The sequence below is a fragment of the Pleurodeles waltl genome, chromosome 9 (genome assembly GCF_031143425.1).
Source record: "Pleurodeles waltl isolate 20211129_DDA chromosome 9, aPleWal1.hap1.20221129, whole genome shotgun sequence".
NCBI lineage: Eukaryota > Metazoa > Chordata > Amphibia > Caudata > Salamandridae > Pleurodeles > Pleurodeles waltl.
In genome coordinates, this window is record NC_090448.1 from 15743916 (window position 1) to 15766054 (window position 22139).

General features: G+C 45.3%; 1 protein-coding gene across 2 annotated transcripts in view; it reads left to right on the forward strand.

The window, feature by feature from the left end:
• PLXNB1 (plexin B1) overlaps positions 1-22139 on the forward strand; it is a 363371-nt gene that overhangs the window by 122575 nt on the left and 218657 nt on the right. For both annotated transcript variants that reach the window (XM_069206118.1, XM_069206119.1), the window contains exon 2: positions 21157-21224. The gene's annotated coding sequence lies outside the window, so the exon portion shown is untranslated. The remainder of the gene's footprint in view (positions 1-21156; positions 21225-22139) is intronic.

Consider the following 22139-nt stretch of genomic DNA (forward strand, 5'->3'; position numbering starts at 1 on the left):
AAGGAACACCCCATACTGAATACGGTTGTTCAGAAAGAAGTTTTTCCACGAGGAAATGTATTTTCCCTGGGGAGACAGGAAAAATGGCGCCATTGTGCAAATGCGGAGTTGCACAGGTGCAGATTTTGCGCACAGTGGAAAGGCTGCATTAGACATAGGCATGCATCGGTGGTGTCCTGAAAATCTACGACCGTCAGGGATCCCTGACATGCACCTTCGTCACTGTCACAGGTGGGCATAAAACCTAATCCCTCGTAACTGCATTTCTTCCAAAACCTCTTCACTTACACTCACAAGCTGGTTACCTCCGGGTCTCAGGTCCTTCCCGTGATGGTCTCACTCTGCTCCGCGTGGTCCGAGGAGATCTGGTCTTCCAGTTCCTTCACTCTTTCTCTTTCCTCTGAGTTTTCCAGTTTCTCGTTTGGTCATGTGGACCATTTGAGGTCCTTTGGTATTTCTCGTCGCAGCTTCACTCCTGTGTGGCCTAAATGTCCTGTGTTGTGGAGTTTGCGTGCTGTTCGTCTTTGGGTTGTGTTGGTTGAGTGTAGCTCAGGGATGCGCAGCCTCTCTGCAGTGTGTTGACATTTGAATTTGTCAGGATCCTATTAACTTGATTCGTAGCATCGTTAATATCGTCTAATCTTTTTTTACACATTGATAGTGGAACCATTTAATCATGCGATAGAGAGTGATTAACAAAGTCTCTGCAAGTCACCCCTCTGCACATTTTTAGTCCATAAATACTGTCCCCTAGGCGTCTGAATGCTGGGAGACTTGGGGGTATATTTACTACGATTTACTAAGATTTTACGCCATCTTTGCATCACAAAAGTGAAGTAAATCAATGCAAAATCTTTTTTTTTTTACCTAATTACTTTCCAGCTCAAAAATGGTCTTGCGCCGGAAAGCACTGCTATGTGTTTCTTCACACCAAGGGGGTGTTACATCGGTAGTAAATGGTCGTTTCCGTGCAACCACACATGCATTTTGACGCTAACCCTATCTACTAACATTAGCAGAAAGGGTTTAGCGCCAACAATTAACGCCGCTGCAAAGCAGGCGCTGGAAGCTGGTTGTTCAGGCCGGACTAATACTGTCCAGCATGTGGCTGGTCTGCCTAGCGTGACATTAAATGATGAGATGGGCTTCAGTCCAAGTGTTTCCTACTGCTTCTGGTACCCATTCATCTCTCCTGTCCAGGAAAGTAGTTATCCCTCTCATCTCTTGTAGGAGGTGATTGATCAGTGCTTAGGGACAGTTTCTGTAGAAAGTGTTGGGTACGTGAGATTCTCTTTTTCAAGTGCCCTGTTGGATACTTGTGCACACTGTATCCTTCTAAAAAATGTTTTATGGGGCCAAGTGGTAGCTGAGTGGATGGCACCCCTGTACTGTGTTGGCTGTCGATATCAGTTCTAAAGTCTGCTCTCAGGTGTGTATGTGTGTGCCAAGGCTTCTAATCCCATGACAGTGAAGTGGGACGCCGGCTCAATTAATTACCTGTGGCTGAAATTAATTTAAGCATTTCACCCATCACTTTTTTGTATATTTTAAGGTGTCACCCTAAGTGAGATGGGAATGCTCAGATGTGGGCCCTATGCACACTTTGTCACTGGAACAAACCTATACCTGGCTGATGAGCCCATAACTAGGATAAAACCGGTCCTGGGTTGCTTGTGTTCTGATTTAGGGAGGACCTGGCTTGGCATTTCAGGCTGGACTGTTTCAATTGGAGGAGGGTCAAGACTGATTTGCATATAACTCGATCCAAACTGAGGTAACATGGTGTGCAAAATAACAATGGATTGAAATGTGGTTCGAGTAATTACCAGTGACTGAGTAATTCAAGCATTCCACCCATCACTTTTTTGTATACTTTAGTGTGTCGCCCTAAGTGAGACGGGTATGCTCAGACGTGGGTCTTGTGCACACTTTGTCACTGGAGTAAAGCTATACCTGGCTGATGAGCCCATAACTAGGGTGGAATTGGTCCCAAGTTGCTTGTGTTCTGGTGCAGGGAGGACCTGGCCTGGCAGTTCGGGCTGGACTGTTCTCATTGGAGCAGGAGGTAACATCAGGTGCAAAATAACAATGGACGGGGATGTGGCCCGGAGTCATTACCATTGACTGAGAATAATTCACGCATTCCATCCATCACATTTTTTGTATACTTTAAAGGTCCATATTGGCCAGGCCCAGAAGGCGAGATGGTGACTAGAGCGGAGCCTACATACCCGATTAAAGGCCAGCTGCCTACTACCTGGCTACTGCTGCACATTTGCACCAGATGAGAAAGATAAGAAGTGCAACAGTAGTCATGGTTTGAGGATGAGCAGACCTTGTGTAACCCTTTATAAGGTACAGGTTTAGACTTGTCCTCCTGAACCAGTTCAGAGATCTCATTCCCCTAGTATATCTTGGGTTCGCAAAGGCAGACGATCACCTGTCAGGTGAGCTTTTCTCTGGTCCTGTGATTCCCAGATTACCTGCTTCATCATAAGCCAAATAGTTGTTCCAATAATGGATGTAACCTTTTTACCATGTTGATGTCCACCTGTTTTATAAAGACATCTTGCAAAAGGACTTCCACTTGGCCGAAAGTTTTAAAAATATTTGCTGCCCCATATCAAATAAACTGAAGTCGGCTGTGTGTGCGCAGTAAAGTGTCTTCAGTGTAAGAGCACATTAACTCACTGCTCCAAGGAGACCCTGCGGAGGTCTGAGCAAGCCTTGGTGGGGAGGAGCAGAGCCCCATGGGCCCTGGAAGCAGATGGAAGGAGTCAGGCATGAAATGACCCAGCGAGGCAGAAAACAACCCAAGCAGCGACTGTCTGCGTGGGTACGGTGGTCACCGGCTGTGGTATTGTTGGAAAGATCTGCTGGTCCCCAGCATCAAAGAGCAGCGAGAAGGGGCTGGGTGAGCAGAGCCCATGTGGCCACAAGGAGGACTGGGAGTCCTGGGCCTCCTCCAGCATTTGAGGCTCTGCTGCCGCAATTCTAAAATGTGATTAAACCGGAGGTGACTTCTGAGATTGAGACTGAGGCCAGATGTCCCTCCTCATCCACTTTGAAGAGACTCCTGAGACCGACACAAGAACATAGTCTCAAACACGGGCAGCTTGTCAGTAAGAGCGCTCAGCCCATGGCTCCAGACCATCAGGGACCCTGAAGTTGATACAGCAATTTAGTGTCTAAGACAGGGCAGCTCGTCAGTAGGAGTGCTCGGCCCATGGTACAAGACCAGTGGGGTCCCCGGAAGTCCATACAGCAACGTAGAATGAAACACGAAGTGGCTCGTCAGTAGGAATGCTCGGCCCATGGTTCATGACCAGCAGAGACTTCTGAGGTCGATACAGCAACATAGTCTCAAACGCAGGGCGGCGCATCAGTAGGAGTGCTTGTCCTATGCTTCCAGACCAGCGGGCCCCTTAGGTTGATACAGCAACATTGTCTCAAACACAGGGCGGCTTGTCAGTAGGAGTCCTTTTCTGATGGTTGCAGACCAGCGGGAACCCCGAAGGTCGATACAACATCCTAGTCTCAAACATGCAGCAGCTCGTCAGTAGGAGTGCTCGCCCCATGGTTCCAGACCAGCGGGGACTTCTGAGGTCGATACAGCAACATAGTCTCAAACACGGGGCAGCTCGTCAGTAGGAGCACTTGGCACTTGGTTCCAGACCAGGGGGGACCCTGGAGGTTGATACAACAACATAGTCTCAAACATGCAGCAGCTCGTCAGTAGGAGTGCTCGCCCCATGGGTCCAGACCAGCGGGACTTCTGAGGTCAATACAGCAACATAGTCTCAAACACGGGGCAACTCGGCAGTAGCATCACTCGGCCCTTGGTTCCAGACCAGGGGGGACCCCAGAGGTCGATACAACAACATAGTCTCAAACATGGGGTTGCTATTCAGTAGAAGCGCTCGTCTCATGGTCCCGAACAAGCAGGGATGCCTGCGGTCGATACAGTAACATAGTCTCAAGCACAGTGCCCATGGTTCCAGACCAGCCAGCGGGGACCCCTGAGGTCGATACAGTAACATAGTCGTGAGCACAGGGGGGCTCGTCAGTAGGAGCACAGTGCCCATGGTCCCAGACCAGCCAGCGGGGACCCCCAAGGTTGATACCCAACCTAGTTTCAAACATAGGAGCTTGGTCAGTGGGAGTGCTCAGCCCATAGTTCAGACCAGCTGCGCCCAAGAGACAGAATTCGCTTCCAGTTATTTCCGCTGAACCCTGTCCCTGCTGGGCCACATCCTGTGGGAACCTTCATGCAGCCATCGTTTCATCAAAAGTTACCAAATGCCTCATTCTCATCCGGGTGAATATTGCAGAAGCTTTCCATTGGCGCAAAAACAGTGCAGATCCCTCTGTGACGTTTTTGATGCTTTTGAGGAGACGGGGCAAATTATTTGCTCTAAACACAGCATTTTTACTTCGTTTTTGAAATAAAAGACATTTTAAAAATACATATTTATTGATATACGAAAACTGAAACTAACTTAGAGGCAAAATCAGTGAGCGCTTTTTTAAATGAAAGTTTGTTCATGGACTAGAGGAGTGGTTCCCAACCTTTTGACCTCTGTGGACCCCCCCTTTATCATTACTAGAACCCAGGGACCCCCACTGAATCATTATTGGAATCCGGGGACCCCACCCAGTAAGTCATTACTGAAAGCTGGGGACTAATCTGTTAATATTATTTAATTTTCTAAGCAGTCTCGGACCCACCCTTACGAGGGCTTGTGGACCCCCAGGGGTCCCAGGAACACAGGTTGGGAACCACTGGACTAGAGTTTATTTTTGTTAAATTCCTGACACGTGAAAATATTTTGTTATAAGAACCGTATATGTTTACCTACCATTCCAAAGTCTGTAGTTGCATTTTTTGACATGCATGACCGCTCCAGGGGAAGGAAGGGCGTATAACTCACCACAGGGCACATAACCTGGGCAGTAGGTGTGTGGGACGGACCTGTGGGCCGTGAACTCACGGGGAAGGACGGTGTCGGACTGACCCACGGGTAGGAATTAGGGTGACCACCCGTCCGTAAATTTCACGGACTGTCCGTAATTTCGCCCTGCTGTCCGTTGTCCGTGATGAAAGGCTTAACGGACGGCATTTGTCCATAATTGTAGAGCGAAATTACGGCCGATTAGTTTCCCCAGCAGGTTTCAAAGGCAGGGAGTCTCCTGTGCTCTGAGGGAGGGAGGGGCAGAGGGATAAGAATCAGACCCTCTTGCCAGGGTGTCACCTTCCCTAAAGACATGCAAATGTGCGCAACTGCTAAATCTGCAAATACAAAGGGGCTTGAAAACCTGCATTGGCTTTGCTAAAAGGAGTCACTGGAAGTTTTCTGGTGGTAAAGATATTTCTTTTAGAGAGGGATTGTAATGGTGTTCTAAGGTCAGCTGTGGAGTGTGTGGTTTTAATGGAGTGTTATAACATTTTTTAGTACTAGGTATAAACTGTATATTATTCAAATCTGTATTTGAGAAGCGCTTTTTTTATTTAACCGAAATGCATTTGCTCATTTTGTAGCAGCTTTTATTATGATGTAATTTTATTTTTCACAGTTCTTTCAGCGACCTCTGTACCTCATAGTACTAACAAACATTGGCAAAGCCAACAGGTCTCGTCTACGAAAGAGTTATTGTCTTTGCTAATGTGTTTTAGCCATTAGCCATGTTATACACCAGAGTAGCTGCTGTTCAGCATGGCTTAAGGTTAGTGACATAGTTGTGTGGAGTGGAGTAGAGTGGCATAGGAGCAGGGCGTGGAGCACAGTGGTGCAAAGTACAGTGCAGTGGGGTACAGTGCAGTTGTATAGAGTGCGTTAGCGTAGAGTGCAGTGGTTTAGAGTGCAGTGGCATGGAGTGGCGTGGGACAGAGTAGAGTGCAGTGGAGTAGAGTGGCATACAATAGAGTGGCAGAGAGAGCAGTAGTGTAGAGTGGTACAGTGGCATAGATTGCAGAGTAGACTTGTGTTGCAGGGAGTGCAGTGGCGTAGTGTAGAGTGGTGCAGAGTAGAGTATAGTGCTGTAGAGTGGAGTGATGCAGAGTAGAGTGGAATAGAGTGCAGTGGCATAGAGTGCAGTGGCATAGAATGCAGTAGTACATAATACATCAGTGTATAGTACAGTGGTGGAGAGTGCAACGCTGCAGAGTAGAGTGTCAGTGCAGTGATGTAGAGTGGAGTAGAGTGGCACAGAGCAGTGGCGTAGAGTACAGTGGTACAGAGTAGAGGGCAGTGGCGTGCAGTTGTTTAGAGTGCATTGGCGCAGAGTGCAGTGGCATAGAGTGGCATGGGGTAGAGTTACATAGAGTGCAGTGGAGTAGCAGAGACTGCAGCAATGCAGAGTGGTGCAGTGTCAGAGTGCAGAGTAGACTCATGTGGCATAGAGTGCAGTGGTGTAGAGTGGTACAGAGAGGATTATTATAGAGTGATGTAGAGTAGAGTATAGTGCCTAGCGTTCAGTGGCATAGAGTAGAGTGGTGTAGAGTGCAGAGTTGTAGAGTAGAGTGTCAGTGCAGTGGTGTAGAGTGGAGTATTGTAGAGTGGAGGATAGTGCCTAGAGTGCAGTGGCATAGAATAGAGTAGTGTAGAGTGCAGAGTTGTAGAGTAGAGTGTCAGTGCAGTGGTGTAGAGTGGTACAGAGAACAGTGGCATAGAGTACAGTGGTTCAGAGTAAAGGGCAGTGGCACACAGTGCAGTTGTTTAGAGTGCACTGGTGTAGAGTGCAGTTGCAAAGAGTGGCATTGGGCAGGGTAGAGTGGCATAGAGTGCAGTAGAATAGAGTGTATTGGTGCAGAATGCACTAGTACAGAGCAGAGTGGTGTAGAGTACAGTGGCGACCAGTGCAGTGTGCAGGTGGGAAGGCTTAGCAAAGGTAGTGCAGGAGCATAGGGTTTCTTCGTGTCAGTTTACAGGTTCATGCAAGGCAAGAGAAAGCCGTGCATGATAACCCCGGATGGTGATCCGTAGAATGGTCAGTAGGAAACGATGAGCAGTGCATTAAGCCTTCCTTAAAAGTCTTTACTGGTAAACCCCATCTCATGCAGGGAGGTGGGCAGAAAGCCAGCGAGCCACCCATTGGACCTGTGCAGCTGAATAATAGCATTCTAAGTCCAGAAGACCTAATCCACCCGCAGTCACAGTTAGCTTTAGGGTGGAAAGAGCTCCTGATGGCGCCGCAGTGACCAAATCAGATGTGTGGCCTGTCTGAAGAAGGAATGAAGGATGACCAGGGGAAGGTTTGCAGAATAATACTATCATCGGGGTAGCACACCATCTTCGCTAGTGTCACATGGCCTCTACAGAAAGCAGAAGAGAAGACCAAAAAGCAAACTGGGCTTGGAGGGACCGTTCGCTCTGCCGAGATTTTCATCCTGGAAATCAGTGTAAGAATGGTAGATATTAATCATTAGGTATCAAAAGGTAACTGGTTCCTAGATCAATCTGAGATCTAATTGTATATAAAGGGGAAAACAGTGACATATGTTTAAGAAACACTAATTACATTTTAAAATTTGTACATTTTGTTTGTAAAATTTACATCCCAAATATTTTGAAGATTCTATGTGTACTTGACACTTAAGGATAACCCAGATCTCTAGTTTGGCTTTTGCTCAATTTCAAAACTGTTTAAAGACATGGACAAAGCAGGCAATTGCCTTGCACAACCTTGCAAGGGGTCTGGCCCCTGCTCACCCTTCACAAGCACTAACAGCGAACCATTGCACCAGAAGAGTTTGCTAAGGTGGATGGGTGTTGCTTGTTCGACCACTTGACAGTGCCCCTTCTGTTTCGCTCCTGTGTGCAGAGACATTTCCCCAGGTACCCAATACCTTTGAATAGTCTTGGCGGACCCATCTTGTCTGATTTTAGGAATTGTCCCACCTTGTTCTTCTCTTCTTTATTTATCCAGTTATTAGCAACAACGCTTTGAATTACTTGCTGAGGAAATCCCATTTGATCTCGATTTCATCCTCCTCTTTGATTATCTTTGATTGGGAGTCCGGGCTCCCATTTCTGAGATAAATGTAGAGTCCCAGACATTTACTCTAGTGCAGTGAGACTACAGACTAGTTATGGGTACATCACATCCTGACATTAGGTGTGAGATTGTCGCCCACACCATCTGCCCTGCCTCTTTAAAAAAAAATGAGGTTGAAAGTCCATGGGCGGTTGGGGTAAGCCAGGTGTTTTTGTTCAATTTGTTTAAATTAGCATAAGGTTAATTACCTTAATGTTTCCCAAACTGTTTGCCAGGGGTTTTAAAATGTTCAGAAACATAATCAAAATTTTGCTGTTACTTTCTCTTCAGGAAAGATCAGGTAGATTTGGGTAGGGGTGATGGACTTGCCGCAGTACTGAAGGGCATTAATTTACTACTGAACAAGGACGTAATGCGACACCTGAATGTAGCACACCAGGAGACAATCACAAAAGGTCGACAGTGAATAAATAGTGCTATGTCAAAAAAGAGTAAATAAATGCACTGACAACATAGTGAGGCATGGCCTCTCTTGCGTGTGTCTGTAAAACTGAAGTTTGTTCTTGAATTTTTGTCCTGAATTTTGACCCTTTGTCCTGAATTTTTGTCCTGAATTTTGACCCTTTGTCCTGAATTTTTTACAGTCCTGTCCAGAATTTGCCTCAATCCCAGGTGGTCACCCTAGTAGGAATGGGTCATAACTCACCATGGTACATGAAAGGTGCATGATCAGTGCGGGATGCCCTGTGCCTCAGTCTGGTGCTGGTCTCTTGTCCTACAGATTCTGGGCACAGCGGGACTTGTATTTTGGCGGGAGATTTCCCCGCAAAACATTTTGCTGATAACTTCTCGCGCAAAAAATAGGTTTTGCCTTTTTTTTATGCTCCTCGCTGAGGATGGCAAGTTTTCTTAACTTCGATGAATTCAGGTCCAGCTTCGCACAGACCTCGTTACTTCAGGTGCCTGCGGTGTTGAATGAATGCGGCCTGTAGAGGGTGGAGTTTGGACGGGGGGGGATGGGGGGGGCTGACGGTGGCGTTGGGGGCGCTGGGGGGGAGGGATTCTTTAAAGGCTTTGAACATTGAGTCTGTTTGCAGACGGGATCTCTCTCGCCTGCTTGCTCAAACATCATGTCTATGACCTGTGATGTACATTGGGGGGGGGGGGGGGACGGGTGGGTCGGGGGGATGCCCCCCAGTTGTCCTTGGCCAACCCTCTCCCCCTCGACAGCTGCGTTGCTTTTCTGCTGCTTCTGCGTCGCCCTTTGTTGAGGAGACCGAGTTCACAAAGTTACCGAAGGACGTCAGGTCCCAATATTAAACTTTTCAGTGCATTCTGGGAGTGGTAGTCCTGATTTACACCAACGGAGAGGCGAGTGGTCTTGGGTGCCCACTTGATGCAAATGTAGGTGTGAACTTTCAAGGTACTCAAGTCTTTAATTTCAGTTTTCAGAATTGACGAATTATTTATCTGACAGGGAACGCCTACTGGGGCTGCTCAGGGTTCTGGAGAACTTTCCCCTAAGTACTCTCTTTTACAACTTAGCAGGTCCCAGCGAGGAACAACGCAGGAGTATTGCAGGTTTTTCCCCCCATTCCAAGCGCCAAAACTCTGAATGTACCTTTGTTTCTCTGTGTACATTTGCTCAGCTTGTAACATTTGTGTGAGAAGAAACCCCCTAGCTCCCTGCGAAATGTTCCCATCACTTGTGATTCGGAGTTGGGGGGCAACACATGTGCTCATCTTTGTTGATGACTCGGGTACTGTATAATTAGAGATCATAGGACAGCTCCTTTTCTGTTCCAAGAGTCGTTTTATTGTTTATTTGACAAAATTAGTTCGAGGTTCATGCACCCAATCTCAAAATACTGTTCGAGAATCGCGTGGGGGGCCCATGCCCATGACAGGGGGCGCCAAGGAGGGCTTTGCTTTGGGGTTGCCTCACTTGTGCTTCTTAGAAAGGAAGAGGCAGTTGGAGATTTGCAGTTTTTGCCCCAGAATTCTTTAGAAATAAACCCCTAAAATGAGGGCTACAGTGGTCCCTTTACCCGCATTGATTTCATTGCTTCGGTTTCTTTTCATTTTTAGCGCCCGGCTAGAGACCGCCGTAGCCATCATCCGTCCCAATGTGATCAGTGCAGGGCCGCAGCATTATCGCGGATGGTTACACTGTTCCAATGTCTTTACATTGTGTCTTTGGTGCTGTGTTGAAGTAGTTCCTTGTTGCACACACAGCCATGCTTCACACCAGAGGCTCGGGGCCCCCACACCGGAGGCTCGCAACCCCACACCGGAGGCTCGCCGCCCCACACCGGAGGCTCGCCGCCCCACACCGGAGGCTCGCTGCACCACAGTAGAGGCTCGCTGCACCACAGTAGAGGCTCGCGGCCCCACACCGCAGGATCACGGCCCCACACCAGTGGCTCGCGGTCCCACACTGAGGCTCTCAGCCCCACACCGGAGGCTCGCAACCCCACACCGGAGGCTCGCAACCCCACACCGGAGGCTCGCAACCCCACACCGGAGGCTCGCAACCCCACACCGGAGGCTCGCACCCCACACCGGAGGCTCGCACCCCACACCGGAGGCTCGCCGCCCCACACCAGAGGCTCGCTGCACCACAGTAGAGGCTCGCGGCCCCACACCGCAGGATCACGGCCCCACACCAGTGGCTCGCGGTCCCACACTGAGGCTCTCAGCCCCACACTGGAGGTTCGCGGCCCCACACTGGAGGCTCACGGCCCCACACTGGAGGCTCGCGGCCCCACACTGGAGGCTCGCAACCCCACACCGGAGGCTCGCACCCCACACCGGAGGCTCGCCGCCCCACACCAGAGGCTCGCTGCACCACAGTAGAGGCTCGCGGCCCCACACCGCAGGATCACGGCCCCACACCAGTGGCTCGCGGTCCCACACTGAGGCTCTCAGCCCCACACTGGAGGCTCGCGGCCCCACACTGGAGGCTCACGGCCCCACACTGGAGGCTCACGGCCCCACACTGGAGGCTCGCGGCCCCACACCGGAGGCTCAGGGACCCACACCGGAGGCTCAGGGACCCACACCGGAGGCTCAGGGACCCACACCGGAGGCTCGGGCCCCACACTGGAGGCTCGCCACCCCACACCGGAGGCTCGCCACCCCACACCGGAGGCTCACTGCACCACAGTAGAGGCTCGCGGCCCCACACCGCAGGATCAGGCCCCACACCAGTGGCTCGCGGTCCCACACTGAGGCTCTCAGCCCCACACTGGAGGCTCGCTGCCCTACACTGGAGGCTCGCGGCCCCACACCGGAGGCTCGCGCCCCCACACCGGAGGCTCGCGCCCCCACACCGGAGGTATGCGGCCCCACACTGGAGGCTCGCTGCCCTACACTGGAGGCTCGCGGCCCCACACCGGAGGCTCGCGCCCCCACACCGGAGGTATGCGGCCCCACACTGCAGGCTCGCGGCCACATTGGCTGCATTCACCCAGGTGCTTCCTGTTGAATATGGCTGACCACGACTAGTGGCCACCCAGCCCTTCTCACAGTGCAAGCCAAATGGATTGGGTTTTCCAGTGCTTGATATAAAAAGATGCTGCTGGTGGATTCAGTCTCTCATCCCGTTCTTATTTATTTCTACAAAGGCTATAAGATATTTTTTTAAGTTTTAATGTCTGTGAGGTATGCTGTTACTTTCTATGATTCTGGTCTCTTGATGTTAAGTTTTGATTTTGTGACAGAGCTCCTGGAAATGATTTACTCTAAATATCTTTGTACACAAGCAAGATAAACAAACAAGCATTGGCAATGGCAGTAGGTCTAGTTTATAACTGAAAGTATGTAATCAATCACTCATTACTTTATGTATTTAATAAGTCAAACTGCATGCACTCATATGTTAATTCACCTGCCTTCTGACTCATTCTTGCATTCACCCCCCCATGTGCAATAAACCACACAAACTCAAGAAGCACATGGATGATAAATTTAAAAGTAGAAGAAATTATGTTGTCCCCTAAGCTTGACAGACCTATGATTGTAATACAAAAATGCAATTAAACATTGCAGTGAATGCCATATTCAAATGTTTTGTTCGTAGTGTATTGTTGTTTTAAAGTTCCAACATAATTGCTACATTTAGCAGCTAAGTGTTGTCCATCTTTTACTAGTAAAAACAATATCACTCTACATATAATATTAACCTTATGCTGAAGTGTATAACGTATCGTGGTATCGATCCAAGGTGTCCAAGATAATGCTTGTAAACACGGTGGCCATCTTAGAACGGTAAAACAGTGGTAGTGTATGGACAAAACTATTCCAAGATGGCCGCCCAGGATGCAGGACCCAGACAGGAGGGACAAGGAAGCAGCCTGGTGGCCTTTCTCATCACACCAGGGTCACGCAGACGGCGTCCGGTCTCCTGGCACGCGAACGGCTGTGTAATCTGTACTTACATATCAGACTACATCCCCACAGCAGCTGTAATGGCCCCAGAGATGACGCTTGCGTCACATCTGAGGGGCTATTATTAGAAGGTAGAGCCCTCCCTTCCTCCCCCACACACATTCCAGAGGCCCCAATGTGCTGCCTTCTCAGCAGAGTAGATCTGAGCCCTTAAGTGAACCCCCCTACTCATGCTGGGGGGCTCCTGGGGGTTAACATGTGGGGGGCAGAATGCCAGTGCTTCCTGCATGTGTGTTACACAGCAAACTGGGAGTGCAGGGGTCTGCTGCTCGCGCGGCCCGGGGCCCTGGGGGCGCTGTTGTTGTTGTTAATATTAGTAGTAGTAGCGTTACTAGTATTATTAGTATTATTATCATGATCTCTCAAAGCACCTGGGCCCTGGGTGCGCTGTTATTGTTGTTATTAATATTAGTAGTAGTAGCATTACTATTATTACTAGTAGTATTATTATACTTATCTCTTATACCATCGGGACCACGTGTGTATTATTATTATTATTATTATTATTATTAATGTGATAAGTATTGTTACTGTTATTATTATTAGTAGCATTACTATTATTACTAGTAGTATTATTAGTAGTATTATCATGATCTCTCAAAGCACCGGGGCCCTGTGTGCGCTGTTATTGTTGTTATCAATATTAGTAGTTGTATTACTATTATTACTAGTAGTATTATTAGTAGTATTATCATGATCTCTGAAAGCACCGGGACCCTATGTGCGCTGTTATTGTTGTTATCAATATTAGTAGTAGTATTACTATTATTACTAGTAGTATTATTAGTTGGATTATCATGATCTCTCAAAGCACCGGGGCCCTGTGTGCGCTGTTATTGTTGTTGTTATTAGTAGTAGTATTACTATTATTACTAGTAGTATTATTAGTAGTATTATCATGATCTCTCAAAGCACCGGGGCCCTGTGTGCGCTGTTATTGTTGTTATTAATATTAGTAGTAGTATTACTATTATTACTAGTAGTATTATTAGTAGTATTATCATGATCTCTCAAAGCACCGGGGCCCTGTTTGCGCTGTTATTATTTTTGTTATTAGTAGTAGTATTACTATTATTACTAATAGTATTATTAGTAGTATTATCATGATCTCTCAAAGCACCGGGGCCCTGTGTGCGCTGTTATTGTTGTTGTTGTTATTAGTAGTAGTATTACTATTATTACTAGTAGTATTATTAGTAGTATTATCATGATCTCTCAAAGCACCGGGGCCCTGTGTGCCCTGTTATTGTTATCAATATTAGTAGAGGTATTACTATTATTACTAGTAGTATTATTAGTGGTATTATCATGATCTCTCAAAGCACCGGGACCCTGTGTGCGCTGTTATTGTTGTTATTAATATTAGTAGTAGTATTACTATTATTACTAGTAGTATTATTAGTATTATTATCATGATCTCTCAAAGCACCGGGACCCTGTGTGCGCTGTTATTGTTGTTATCAATATTAGTAGTAGTATTACTATTATTACTAGTAGTATTATTAGTAGTATTATCATGATCTCTCAAAGCACTGGGGCCCTGTGTGCGCTGTTATTGTTGTTATTATTTGTAGTAGTAGTATTACTATTATTACTAGTAGTATTATTAGTAGTATTATCATGATCTCTCAAAGCACCAGGACCCTGTGTGTGCTGTTATTGTTGTTATTAATATTAGTAGTAGTAGCATTACTATTATTACTAGTAGTATTTTTAGTATTATTATCATGATCTCTCAAAGCACCGGGGCCCTGTGTGCGCTGTTATTGTTGTTATTAATATTAGTAGTAGTATTACTATTATTGCTAGTAGTATTATTAGTAGTATTATCATGATCTCTGAAAGCACCGGGACCCTGTGTGCACTGTTATTGTTGTTGTTATTAGTAGTAGTATTACTATTATTACTAGTCGTATTATTATACTTATCTCTTATACCACCGGGACCACGTGTGTATTATTATTATTATTATTAATGTGATAAATAATTGTTATTATTATTAGTAGCATTACTATTATTACTCTTAGTATTATTAGTAGTATTATCATGATCTCTCAAAGCACCGGGGCCCTGAGTGCGCTGTTATTGTTGTTGTTATTAGTAGTAGTATTACTATTATTACTCTTAGTATTATTAGTAGTATTATCATGATATCTCAAAGCACCGGGGCCCTGTGTGCGCTGTTATTGTTATCAATATTAGTAGTAGTATTACTATTATTACTAGTAGTATTATTGGTAGTATTATCAGGATCTCTCAAAGCACCGGGGCCCTGTGTGCGCTGTTATTGTTGTTATTAATATTAGTAGTAGTATTACTATTATTACTAGTAGTATTATTAGTAGTATTATCATGATCTCTCAAAGCACCGGGACCCTGTGTGCGCCGTTATTGTTGTTATTAATATTAGTGGTAGTATTACTATTATTACTAGTAGTATTATTAGTATTATTATCGTGATCTCTCAAAGCACCGGGGCCCTGTGTGCGCTGTTATTGTTGTTGTTATTAGTAGTAGTATTACTATTATTACTCTTAGTATTATTAGTAGTATTATCATGATCTCTCAAAGCACCGGGGCCCTGTGTGCGCTGTTATTGTTGTTATCAATATTAGTAGTAGTATTACTATTATTACTAGTAGTATTATTAGTAGTATTATCATGATCTCTCAAAGCACTGGGGTCCTGTGTGCGCTGTTATTGTTGTTATTAATATTAGTAGTAGTATTACTATTATTACTAGTAGTATTATTAGTAGTATTATCATGATCTCTCAAAGCACCGGGACCCTGTGTGCGCTGTTATTGTTGTTATTAATATTAGTAGTAGTATTACTATTATTACTAGTAGTATTATTAGTAGTATTATCATGATCTCTCAAAGCACCAGGACCCTGTGTGTGCTGTTATTGTTGTTATTATTAGTAGTAGTAGCATTACTATCATTACTAGTAGTATTTTTAGTATTATTATCATGATCTCTCAAAGCACCGGGGCCCTGTGTGCGCTGTTATTGTTGTTATTAATATTAGTAGTAGTATTACTATTATTACTTGTAGTATTATTAGTAGTATTATCATGATCTCTCAAAGCACCAGGACCCTGTGTGTGCTGTTATTGTTGTTATTAATATTAATAGTAGTATTACTATTATTACTAGTAGTATTATTAGTAGTATTATCATGATCTCTAAAAGCACCGGGACCCTGTGTGCGCTGTTATTGTTGTTATTAGTAGTAGTATTACTATTATTACTAGTCATAATATTATACTTATCTCTTATATCACCGGAACCATGTGTGTATTATTATTATTATTATTAATGTGATAAATAATTGTTATTATTATTAGTAGCATTACTATTATTACTCTTAGTATTATTAGTAGTATTATCATGATCTCTCAAAGCACCGGGACCCTGTGTGCACTGTTATTGTTATTAGTAGTAGTATTACTATTATTACTAGTAGTATTATTATATTTATCTCTTATACCACCGGGACCACGTGTGTATTATTATTATTATTAATATTATTATTATTATTATTAATAATATTAATGTGGAAAGTGTTGTTGTTATTATTATTGTTGTTATCACTCTATTATTAGTAGTAGTATCATTAATATTATCGTTCTCTTATACCACCAGCACCATGTGTTTTATTATTATTATCATTATTATTATTACTATTATTAATATGTGTTGTTATTAGTGTTATTATTCTAATTCGTGTTATTGTTGGTATTATTATTATTGTTATTGTTATTGTTATTACTGTTATCGTTATTATTGCTATTATCAGTATCATTATTATTATCGTTAGTATTGTCATCATTATTTAATTATTATTATCGTTAGTATTGTAATTATTATTATTATATTTTATTATCATTGTTATTATTAGCTCTTGCAGCACCGGGCATGTGTGTTTTATAATTATTGTTCTTATTATTTTGTTCTTATTAATATGTTATCATTTAAATAGAATAATATAAATAACTATAATATAAAACGACAAAAGACATATAAATGAAGCTATGTATTGTAAAGCTTGAATGTGTAAGTGATTTCCAGCGAGAGCTAGGAGTGAGTGCTGAGGAAGAGGCAGTCAGTGTTTTCCAGGTATTTTTGGGTCTTGCGCACAGTATCCCCTGAGTACTTGACCACCAGTTGTGAGGTGTCGTTGAAGCATCTCTGTGGGACCAGCGCCCTGCACAGCTCCAGGGTTCTTGTGACTGGGGTCGAGGGGGTCTGTGGTTATCGAGTTTTGTTACACAAGATCCTGCTGCCCCCTATGTTGTGTTGCATGGTTGTTTTGTGGTGAATGGGCTTTATAGAATGTACAAAAAACCACAAGTGGTCACTAGGGAACACTATACCGCACCACCTGTAGTTTCCATAAAGTATGTTGTCCTGCTGCCCACCTCTATGTGACAGCTACCAAATGCCCAACATTAAATGGATAAAACAGAAATATCGTGGTAGTCCAACCCGTGTTCGGCAAAGTGTCTCCACCCAAAGTCAAAAGCAGAGCTCTGCCAAACACGGCTTGGAGTACTCAGGTATTTCTGAAATCTTCATACTTAGGCTCCGTGAGCACCATTTTTTAAAAACTTCATGGACTTTGGATCCTGGACAACACAAGGTTCATACATTTACGAGTGATCCTAATAGATGGCTGCTGTTTTGCTCGCACTTACTGCAATAAGACTTCTGTCTGAAACGTGAGCATTCGTAGAGATTATGCCCTGATGAAGCCCCTTTTTGGGTGAAACGCGCTGGCTGCGCCTTTGTTGATGTATAAAGAAGGAAAAAGAGTTTAAAGGATGAGAAAACCTTCTGACCAACGTTGTGAACTTCATTGATCTCCTTTGCAAACTTTAGTTTGTGTGCTGCCTCTTTATTGTGTAAAAAAGTTCTATAGAATGTGTCTGAATCTATACAGCAGGATCTCTGTAGGATGTGTGGATATGTGTGTTTGATTCTGTGCAGGAAATCTGTTGCGTCTGTGAATGGATTTCTTTGATTTTCTACAGGATCACTTTAGGATCTATGAATGTATTTCTTTGATTCTGTACAAGATCTCTTTAGGATCTATGAATGGTGTGTGTTTGATTCTGTGCAGTACATCTGTAGGATCCATGAATGGTGTGTGTTTGATTCTGTGCAGGACATCTGTAGGATCCATGAATGGGTGTGTTTGATTCTGTACAGGATCTCTGTAGGGTATGTGAATGGGTGTGTTTGATTCTGTAAAGGATCTCTTTAGGATCTATTAATGGGTGTGTTTGATTCTGTGCAGGATCTCTAGGATCCATGAATGGGTGTGTTTGATTCTGTAAGGATCTCTGTAGGATCCATGAATGGGTGTGTTGGATTCTGTGCAGGATTTCTGTAGGATCCATGAATGGGTGTGTTTGATTTTGTACAGGATCTCTGTAGGATCCGTGAATGGGTGTGTTGGATTCTGTGCAGGCTCTCTGTAGGATCCATGAATGGGTGTGTTTGGTTCTGCACAGGATCTTTGTAGGATCTATGAATGGGTGTGTTATATTTTGTACAGGAGCTCTGTAGGATCCATGAATGGGTGTGTTTGATTCTGTTCAGGATTTCTCTAGGATCAATGAATGTGTGTGTTTGACTCTGTGCAGGATCTCTGTAGGATCCATGAATGTGTGTGTTTGGTTCTGCACAGGATCTTTGTAGGATCTATGAATGAGTGTGTTGGATTCTGTACAGGATCTCTGTAGTATCTATGAATGGGTGTTTTTGATTCTGTACATGATCTCTGAAGGATCTATGAATTGGTGTTTTTGATTCTGTACATGATCTCTGTAGGATCTATGAATTGGCGTTTTTGATTCTGTACATGATCTCTGTAGGATCTATGAATTGGTGTTTTAAATTCTGTGCAAGATCTCTGTAGGGTCTGTGAATGGATGTGTTTGATTCTGTACAGGATCTCTATAGGATATATTAATGGGTGTGTTTGATTCTGTACAGGATCTCTGTAGGATCTATGAATGGGTGTGTTTGATTTTGTGCAGGATCGCTGTAGGATCTATGAATGGGTGTGTTGGATTCTGTACAGGATCTCTGTAGGATCTGTGAATGGGTGTGTTGGATTATGTGCAGGATCTCTAGAGGATCTATGAATGTGCATGTTTGATTCTGTACAGGATCTCTGTAGGACCCATGAATGGGTGTGTTGGATTCTGTGCAGGATCTCTGCAGTATCCATGAATGGGCGTGTTTGATTCTGTACAGGATCTCTGCAGGATCTATGAATGGGTGTGTTGGATTCTGTGCAGGATCTCTGTAGGTTCCATGAACGGGCGTGTTTGATTCTGTAGGATCTATGAATGGGTGTGTTGGATTCTGTGCAGGATCTCTGTAGGTTCCATGAATTGGTGTGTTTGATTCTGTACAGGATCTCTGTAGGATCTGTGAATGGGTGTGTTGGATTCTGTGCAGGATCTCTGGAGGATCTATGAATGGGCATGTTTGATTCTGTACAGGATCTCTGGAGGATCGATGAATGGGTGTGTTGGATTTTGTACAGGATCTCTGTAGGTTCCACGAACGGGTGTGTTTGATTCTGTTCAGGATCTCTGGAGGATCTATGAATGGGTGTGTTGGATTCTGTGCAGGATCTCTGTAGGTTCCATGAACGGGTGTGTTTGATTCTGTTCAGGATCTCTGGAGGATCTATGAATGGGTGTGTTGGATTCTGTGCAGGATCTCTGTAGGTTCCATGAACTGGTGTGTTTGATTCTGTACAGGATCTCTGGAGTATCTATGAATGCGTGTGTTGGATTCTGTGCAGGATCTCTGCATCATCTGTGAATGGATATGTTTGATTCTGTACAGGATCTCTATAGGATATATTAATGGGTGTGTTTGATTCTGTACAGGATCTCTGTAGGATCTATGAATGGGTGTGTTGGATTCTGTACAGGATCTCTGTAGGATCTGTGAATGGGTGTGTTGGATTCTGTACAGGATCTCTGTAGGATCTATGAATGGGTGTGTTTGATTTTGTGCAGGATCTCTGTAGGATCTATGAATGGGTGTGTTGGATTCTGTAAAGGATCTCTGTAGGATCTGTGAATGGGTGTGTTGGATTCTGTGCAGGATCTCTGGAGGATCTATGAATGGGTGTGTTGGATTCTGTGCAGGATCTATGAATCGGTGTGTTGGATTCTGTGCAGGATCTCTGCATCATCTGTGAATGGATATGTTTGGCCCAGGGTTTTGGTGTTGGTGTCCTACAGTTGAGGTACGTGATTGCTCTTTGCGTGGCCGGGGGATTCTGTTCAGTTCTTATGCGCCATTAGTCGATTATATGGCTTCGATGAAGGGTCGAGGACACGTGATTGTGGTATATTTTGCTAACTTGTTTTTGATGGTCTTGATCTGTTGGGTTCTGAGAGGACAGGGGTGTGCTCTTGGGGTGACATCCCTCAGTCCCACCAGGCTTTGGTGCAGCGTTTTGTAGATGTTTAACAGGCTGGTTCTTAATGTGTCCGTTTGTGTAAATGTACATCCAGCTGGACTGCACAGAAGGAGATGCAATTTTCAATCAATCAATCAAAGATTTATAGAGCGCAGCAGATCACCTCTGAGACTTTCAAGGCGCTGGAGATTGTAGGTTGCTGTGTTGTTAACCTGCTCATTTGAATAGCCAGGTCGTGAGTCCCTTCCTGAATTCGTGGAGCGATGGGGTGGCCGTGAGGTGTAAGGGAAGGCCGCTCCAAGCCTTGGCCACTAGTTGTGATGAAGTGTCCTCTGCTGTTGCCACAGAGGGGGGCCAGGGGTGTCAGCGATAAAGAGGGCGGAGGGCCACAGGTGCCTGGTCTGTCAAAGGGTCATGCATTTGTTGATGTATGCTGGTCCTTCGTTATGCAGGGCGGTCAGCATCTTGAACCAGTGGCGCAACAAAGCCCCCGGCGTGCAGGGGGCCCTGAGCTCCAGGGGGCCCCACAGCACAGTACACTGGCCTGAGACCGTCTGAGTGAGTCCGGAGAGGAGACCCCTCCATGTACTGTGTAGGGGGGGGCTCAAGTTTTGTTATGCCACTGTTTTGAGCAGGCATCTCTTCGGAATCAGGAGTCAGTGAAGTTTCTTGAGGTGTGGAGTGATGTGGGTCCCTCCGGGGAGGAGAGAATGAGTATAGCCACTGAGCTCTGTATTGTCTGGGGTCTTGTGGTGATCCCCGTGCTGAGAAAGGTGACTGTTCACAATCTTCAGACTGTGTGTGATGTGTCTGAGGTGAACTTTCTGTAGCTGCTGCTTTGAGATCAGTGTCTGTGGCCTAACCTGAACTTCAAGGAATAAACAACATTTTCTGGAGAAAAAAAAAATCGGTATTTGTACTGTTCAGTTTACTTTTAAATGAGTACGTTTTTTTCATGCTGCAGACAAAAGGCGGTCTTCAGTCTATCAAATGACTCACTCAGCCTGATGGATGTTGTGTAGGTGAGAAGACATGTCACACAGACTCCTGGTATTGAGACGTCTCTTAATGCTGTGCTGTCAGACTGCAGCTGTCTCGTTTATCTGTAAATTAAGCTGGATTTAGCGCGCTCTCCTGGTCCCAGTCCCCCCCCCCCCCAGCCTGCCTCCTGATTAGAGTGAAGCCCAGATTGTAAAGCTTGGATTTATTGATGAAGCTGGGTATTGGCTGTGAATTGACCGGCTCCTGTTTTTCAGCTGGACCTGCAGCCGTGACCCATGACTGACCTGGAGCCGCTGCCTCGACACCCCAGAGCAGACAAATGGTAAGTGCGGTCCGAATGAACGCTGTCTCTTCATGGGCATGGCTTTATGCAGCGCTTAGAACTACGGGTGGTCTGCTTCTAGGCACTACACAAGGGGCATTGTCATCACTGCAGAATCCCACACGTTCACATAAAAAGCCGTGTCGAATGGGATTGCGCTTTCCTTCTGTTTCCCCCTCAGAACCACCGGGCGGTGAGGTATTTCTACCAGGGCCTCTCCCCATGAGAGGGGCACTCAAACAGTGCAGGACTTTAGGGAACAGTTTTCCCCTTTACTGAACCTCATTCCTGGGAACGAGGGGTGGTCTAAGCGACTAGTTTTGTCCAGTTTTGGAAGCAAGAAACCAAGTTTGGCGTCCCGACTGATACAACATCCTGAGATTTTTGACAAATCTCTTAAACTCCTCGTGCTCAAATTAAAAAAAAACTTTGTAATGTTGTCTGGTGCTAATATACAGCGCTCTGATGCATTTAGGCCAAGTTGGCGCTATATGAAATTGAAAAAAAAGAAAGAAAAACACGTCTCACTGATGCTTTAAGCATTCACTCTCATCCATACAGAATTAAAGAGATATCCCCCATTGTAAACACACCAGCTGTCAAAGGGACCCCTACACCTGGCCTGGCATACGTCATTTCCACTTCCGCAGGACTCCCAGGCAAGACCATGGGTGACCACCTAAGGCTCAGAAGTGGACCACCGTCTCCTTCGGTCTGCCTCAGTCTGACCACTTCGACCCAGCAGCCTGGCACTGACTGCGGACCAGAAAAAGACCCCTCACTGAAGCCCTGCGCCTTGTACTCCAGGCGCTGTGGGGAAGAGCAGCGGGCTACCTCAGGAAGGACTTCAGCCCAACTGTGGTGTAACACAAAATGATGGGGCCCCCAGCAGAATTTGAAGAGAGGCCCCTACAT